This window comes from Panthera tigris, chromosome A1, assembly GCF_018350195.1.
Source record: "Panthera tigris isolate Pti1 chromosome A1, P.tigris_Pti1_mat1.1, whole genome shotgun sequence".
NCBI lineage: Eukaryota > Metazoa > Chordata > Mammalia > Carnivora > Felidae > Panthera > Panthera tigris.
Genome location: NC_056660.1, coordinates 170527587 through 170534396, shown reverse-complemented (window position 1 = coordinate 170534396; position 6810 = coordinate 170527587). Strand labels below are relative to the sequence as shown.

Here is a 6810-nt window from a genome sequence, read left to right as displayed (position 1 = left end):
GTCGGGGAGGGATAGAGAGAGAGGGAGGCACAGAATCAAGTAGGCTCCAGGCTCTTGAGCTGTCAGCACAGAGCTCGACCCAGGGCTCGAACTCACAAACCGTGAGATCGTGACCTGAGCTGAAGTCAGACACTTAACTGACTGAGCCACCCAGGTGCCTCAGTAATCAGATATTTTTATTGCTTGCCTACCCTACACCCAGCCCCCTAACACCTGGCTAAGGTTAGAATAACATGTGATCCACACACTCAAGAGGCTTAAGGCTTATTTGGTTGGTAAAACCAAATCATATGAAGCTACTAGAGTTTGATTCAGGGAGTATTGAGTATATGCTCAATTTTTCACTAAATGCTAAGTTATGTGGTACTGATTTTAAGGTCAAAGTTCAGAGAAGGAGAACCATAATCTGCACTGAACAACTATCCATTGTGTTAGCAACTGAGATTCGATTCTCTAGTCTGTAATGAGTGTTCCTTATGCTTTTAGTGAAGGCAGTACCACACAGCTTTGCACTCAGTGGCCCCAGTGCCTGGTCTAGTTCCTCCCCAGGTAAACTTCTGATGTAGTGACCTCTATGTCCCACAGTGTAGGGGTGACAAGCAGTCACTTTCATCTAAAGACTTCCATGCTTACTCTTGGCACTCCCAACCCTGCTTTCCAAGAAAATGTGCAGGCCAGCTTCCATTTGGAAATCCAGCACATGCTCTTTGAATTCTGTGGAAATTTCCTATTACATCTGTGTTTTATCAACGTGCAGCAATATTTAACTAGCATGTTTCTATAAATAGAAAAATTAGGAAGAGATTAAATTGAAACATACAGAAACAAAAGAACTTAAAATTAAGAAATATAGAAGTTGGTATCAAACTTACAAAAACAATCTACCACACAGTTGACAACAGCTGTATATTGAAAGTATAGTCAATCAATCAAACAATGCGTATACTTATCATCTCCTTTTTTGTCGCAAGGAAGCTGAAAAGAAGATAAAGACTTAAGTTTAAATGTTCTTTTGATAACTCTGGACAAAATCTTTCAATCCATTTCGTATTTGTCATCTTGATACCATAAAGTAGGCAAATTTAGATGCCTTGACAATCAACATGGTGATTCTTTGGGTACCAGTAGGCACTGACAGGTCGTCAGATAGTTGAGCTAAGGGTGTACTGTGTTCCTGTTAGTAAAGGCAGTGTGGAAAGCAGTTAAGAGTGTGGGCTCTGGGATTGAGTGAAGTTGGCGATAGTCCCAATCTTTGTTCTTAATCACCCACCATACTGCTTCACAGTACTTTTTATGAAAGACCAAAGTTCAAGGCAACTGTCCAAGAATGAATTCATGCCTTAGGAGCCTCAATATAAGGTTGTGAATTTGCTTTTAGTTGTCTTTATGTATGGAAAGGACATTGGGCTGCAAAACAAGACACTTAGGGCTTATTGTGGCTTTGACACTCTCTGTGTGAACTTAACTCTTTGGGCATCAGTATATTTTTCTGTAAAGATAGGTTAAAAAAAAAAAACTATGTTCATATTTTATATTCACTTGAAAACAGGGACAGCACAGCTAGATCTCTGGAGGCATTGTCTATGTGGGCAGACAGGACCCTAAGTAGAAACACCCCAGATCCTCTACCTTGCTTCCTCCTCCCTCCACGGTAAGAGGACTAGCATACAACCAGAGAGAGAGACAGACAGACAGACACACAGACTGAGAGGGACCTCTCCGGCTGGTGTTTAGCAAATTAACCAAAGCTGGCTCATCTATAATCTGTTGTTATTCAGGTCGGTTTCAAAACATAGGGTAAAGGAAACAAGACTTATGTCTATTTACAAACATCTTTACAGTTGCAAATAGTTTTCTTTCACCTTTCTTTTCCCCTCCAAGCTGCCTTTGGCATTCATTATAGCCTGGTTTTACCTGCATAAAAGCACCACTGGAGAGGAGTGGTCCTGTACAATTTGTCCTCATTCATACCCCAGGGATGGCCTTGCATGTGGGGTCAGGGTGGCCTGTGTCCAAGGTGTTCTGCTTCTGTAATATTAATGAAATCAGCCTCCTCCAAGAATGTCCTCAAATCCCCTGAAGGTTCTTAGATGTTGCAGTTTGCATTTAGCTATTTACATTAGCAAAAACTGTTGTACAAACAGGCACTGGCGGCCTGTCAGTCAGGGCCCTGCTGGCTTCACTTCAGAGAAGGAATCAGAAGTGTGAGTTAAATGAGCCCAGCAGGCATTTAACCTCTGGGTCTGGAAAAATCCTGACTCATGGAGTGATTTGGGAGGTGGGAAGGCCTACCCATTTGGTAAAGAAGCTTGAAGCATCTCAAACCAAAGCTTTAGTAAAAATGATGATGGCGGTACCTGGGTGGCTCAGTCAGTTGAGCATCCGACTTTGACTCGGGTCATGATCTCACGGTTTGTGGGTTCAAGCCCTGTGTTGGGCTCTGTGCTGACAGCTTGGAGTCTGGAGCCTGCTTCTGATTCTGTGTCTCCCTCTCTCTCTGCCCCTCCCCTGCTCATGCTCTGTCTCTCTCTGTCTCTCAAAAATAAATAAATGTAAAAAAAATTTTTTTTAAGTGATGATGATTAAAGCTAGCATGGAGTAGTTACTATGTGCCAGCAACTGTGCTAATAATCCTCAAAACCACTGGTCATGAAGATAATGCTTTGTTCCTATTTTACATACGTAGAAACTGAGCTACAGAGAAATTACCTTGACCAAGGTCCTGAGCTATTAGTGGTGGTACAAGGGTGAATGCATGCAGTCTGTCTTCAGATCCTGTGCTTTTAGCCATAATTCCATATGGCACCATGAAAATGGATTCCCTATGGGTATGTCATTTGGTACAGACACTTTCTGAAACAATTTAGTTGTACATATGAAAATAAGCACTAATTAATGAATTCAGCAATTCCATTTATTAATATCCAGCTTAGAGAAATGCACTCACTCATGTACCAGCAGGCATTGGTTGTACCATTTTTTGTATTAGTGAAAAAATGCAGTGACCTATATACCTACCAGTAAGGGGATGGATGAATAAGCAGCAGTCCTCATATTGTGGAATGACACCTAGCTATTAAAAAAGAATGAGGCATATTATGGAGAGATCTTTAAGACCTATTATTGAGTGATAAAGCAAATTGCAGAATGAAACAAAGTGGTATGATTTATGTAAAACACCCAAAAACAATCCTGCCTATTTTTCTATGCATCTATAGGGGTGTGAAAAGTTCTGGAAGACTGCAAGCAGAGTAATAACAGTGGTTATTTCTGGGAAGGGGTGGAAAGAAAGGTAATGGAGATGGTAATCAAAAGGATTCTGGCCGTACGTGTCAAGTGAGGTGGTTTTTTTTTTTTTTGCTTTTTTTTGCTTTTTTTTCCCCCATTTTCATGTCTTATAAAATTAAAAATAGAAATTGATAGATGGATAGATAGATGAATTAATTAATGATTATAAACATTTTAGTGTAGTACTCCAGATTGGGAGAAACCCCCAGTAGGAATTAGGAATCAAAGGATGATGGGGCTGGAAGGCACCCTAGAGATTTTCTAGTCTAATCCGCATGCCTTACCAGTGAAGCACGTGAAGCTCATGGAGGTTATGTAGTGTGTATATGGTCCCCAGAGAGTCCTTATCACAGTGAGCCTGGGATACAAGGCTCTGACTAGGGAGCACGTAGACTTCTCACTGTGAGCTCATCAACCGGGGTTCCGTTGGCAGGAGACCCTGCAAGGGACTGCCCAGCAGAGCGCAAGCAGGGTTGGTCCCATGCTCATGCTGGGGTGAACTTGGTGTATGTGCTCCAATAGCCCAGAGCAACAAAAGCTGCTGAGCCCCTCAGATGAAACAGGCTTCGGTAAGATTTTTCACAGACTTTAGGACAATTTTTCCACATGCATATTCATCATGGAGAGTGTTTCTATATTTGAAACTATTTTTTTGTTTGTTTTGGGTGGCTGTGTGGCTTGGATTTTTGTTTTTAATTCTTCTTTGAGAATAAAGAGAAGGAAAAATCCTACATTGCTTTCAGCTTATGCAGCCTCCCCAGAGGTGTGAGATATAAACACAGTCTGTTTCCTGTATGGCTTTCCCAAGGGCACTGAAAATGTGATGATATTTAATTGGCTGTTCCATGTCTTCAGTGCCTTGGTAAAATAGCAGACACAATCACAAAATGAGAAAGAGCATCTGTGGCTGAATCATGGAGAACATGAGCAGCTCAGGAGAAAAGAGCAGCTTCCGTGCAGTTCAGGCCTTAGACGCTCAGAGAGGAGATATTGATGAGTTTATATTCACCTTAAAAAAAATCAGTATTTACGAAGTTTGTATTGGGAGAGGCTGCTCTTTGTTTCCCATCTATGTGCTCTGTTCCCCCTGCAAGGGGTAGCCCAGGCCCAGGTGCCTTGGCATGGTTTTAAGAAAGAAATCCTTTGTTGTTGTTTTCAAAGGAAGGAATAGTAATAGTAACTAAGTGCTTGTTTCCGTGAAAGACCTTTTTAAAAACAAGTTAATAGATTTTATTTTTTAGGATAGTTTGAGGTTTACAGAAAGTTTGAGTGGAAACTAAGGGGATTTCACACATGTCCCTATCGTTAACATCTTGGATTCATGTGGTACATTTGTTATCATCAATGAACCCAACCTGACCCATTATTATTACCTAAAGTCCACAGCTTACATTAGGGTTGACTCTTTGTGTTGTACTTTCTGCGGGTTTTGAGAACCGTATAATGACTTGTGTCTACTGTCACAGTATCGTACAGCATAGTTTCACTACCCTAAAAATCCCTTATGCTCCACCTATCCATCCCTGCCTCCCCATCCCCAAATCCCTGACAACAACTGATTTTTCTACTATCTCTATAGCTTTACCTTTTCCAGAATATTCTATAGTTGGAATAATACAGCGGGCCTTTATTTATAAGTTGGGGTCTTTTAAGGTAAATTCACCCTTTTTGGGTGTAGTTCTATGAATTTTAATAAATGTGTGCAGTAGTATAGCCACCACCACAAACAAGATAAAGAATGCTCCCGTCACCCCCAGGCAGCTTCTTCATGCCCCTTTGTATCAAGTTCTTTATTTGTCCTTCAGTTTTTACTACAGACCTCTGAGGGGAGGCACTCTATTATGTCTACAACGAGGGATCTAGGCACAGAGAAGTTTAGTGAGTTGCTCAGGGGCACACAATGACTAAAAAAGTGGAGCCAGTATTTGAACCTTGGTGATCTGAGTCCAGAGCACATGTTCTTGATGCCTGGTTATAATGTCTTAATGTCCTATTTGCACACCGCAAAAACAATGACACTTACTGCATCACAGAACATAGTATTTTAAAGAAGGATCTCCTAATTTACTAGTAAAGTAAATATGGCCCCCCAAATGGAAAGGGTTTTCTCAAGGTCCCAAAGGGAGTGGTAGGATAGAACCAGAACCCAGGACTCCTGACTTTAACTATACTGTTCCAGAGCATGCTTTGCTCATAATAGGTACTTCATAAATATCTTTTTGTTTCAATTGAAGTAAATTCAAATTCCCAAGAGAGGTGATGACAAGCCAGGGTGACAGTAGGTCTGACAAGCTCTAAGATGCTACACATCTCTAGCCTTTGAGGTCATGCAATATTCACAACTGCCCCTCAGGTCAGAATGTTGTGAAGAAAGCCTGAGGGTAGCAGAAAGCCTGAGGAAGCTATAGGTCAGTCGCATAACATTATGATAAGGTGCCCTGTGGGGCTTTGGCATGGCAGCAAAAGATACAGAAAAAGAGATTATACATGTGAAGGTGGAGAAATTATACAACATTGCCTCAATTCTCTCTCTCTCACCTTCCACCCACCACTTGGAGAAAAAAAATCTGTTGACAGCCCATCCCCCAGGGTATCTCTAGAGCTCCTGTCTCCTGACTGAAAGCTCATTAGCAGATTGCCTGACTTCTCCAGAGGAAGAAATCCTTAGGAAATGGATTCATGTTTTGCAGGACATTAAGTCTTTATCACAAATATTCAGTTTGGGGGGAAAAGGCTAAAAAGATAGTTCTAAAGTCTCTGACATACTTATGTAGCCAGGTAATAATGACTTGTATAACTCACTAGTATGGCTGTAACTTTTTTTTTTTTTTTTTTAAGTTAGAGCTGAGTAATTAAAGAGATTTCTTTTCTAAGCCATAGACATTAGAGTAAAATTAATTTATTAGGCAACAGTATTTGTCATTGATTCCTATTAGGGAAGAGATACCAAGCTGGAAATGGGAAGGGGTTTAATTAATAAATTCTCCAACACTCTACTAGCTTATAGACTATGCGAGGAAATGGCCAGAAAACAACTAGAGAACAACCAGGTGCAGTAGAGTTAGGACAATAGCAGTTCAGAGAGAAGAACATTCTGTTAGGGTCACCAGTGTATCTGCAGAGGCTTCATGGAACTTGACTACAACAAAAAGGATGAGTAGGATTTAAGGAAGTGGCTGAAACAATGCCTGGCACATAAAACATTATCCATAAATATTTGTGGAATTAAAATAAGGAAAATACATTTCTTATGGGTAGAACAGAGGCAAAGAGATGGGACTGAGCACAGTCAGACTAAATGAGGCAGAAAAAAGTGGATCTTAGATGTGATGGATAGAGTAGCACTAGACTATAGTGGCCCCGAAGGGAAATGACATTTAATGGCAACTTTCATGTGCCAGACATTGTAACCCAACCAATGTGAGTTTGCTCCCTGGTGAGTCAGAAACTGCACCAGGTTGAGTTGTCACACAAAGAAAACTTTTATTTGCAGCAAAAAAGGAGATCACAGTGAATGGCTTC

At 40.9% G+C, this 6810-nt stretch overlaps 1 protein-coding gene and 1 long non-coding RNA gene across 2 annotated transcripts in view; one reads left to right on the top strand and one right to left on the bottom strand.

The window, feature by feature from the left end:
• Window positions 1-906: 906 nt before the first annotated feature.
• Window positions 907-3648, bottom strand: LOC122231538. Its single transcript, XR_006208807.1, has 3 exons — window positions 3573-3648; window positions 3019-3073; window positions 907-975 (listed from the first exon to the last, which is right to left on the bottom strand). It is a non-coding gene; the product is annotated as an uncharacterized LOC122231538 (long non-coding RNA).
• A 150-nt stretch (window positions 3649-3798) lies between these two features.
• The window catches only part of LOC102949898 (neuronal regeneration related protein), a 110051-nt gene continuing 107039 nt past the window's right edge, over window positions 3799-6810 (top strand). The window contains exon 1 of the mRNA XM_042991233.1: window positions 3799-3857. The gene's annotated coding sequence lies outside the window, so the exon portion shown is untranslated. The remainder of the gene's footprint in view (window positions 3858-6810) is intronic.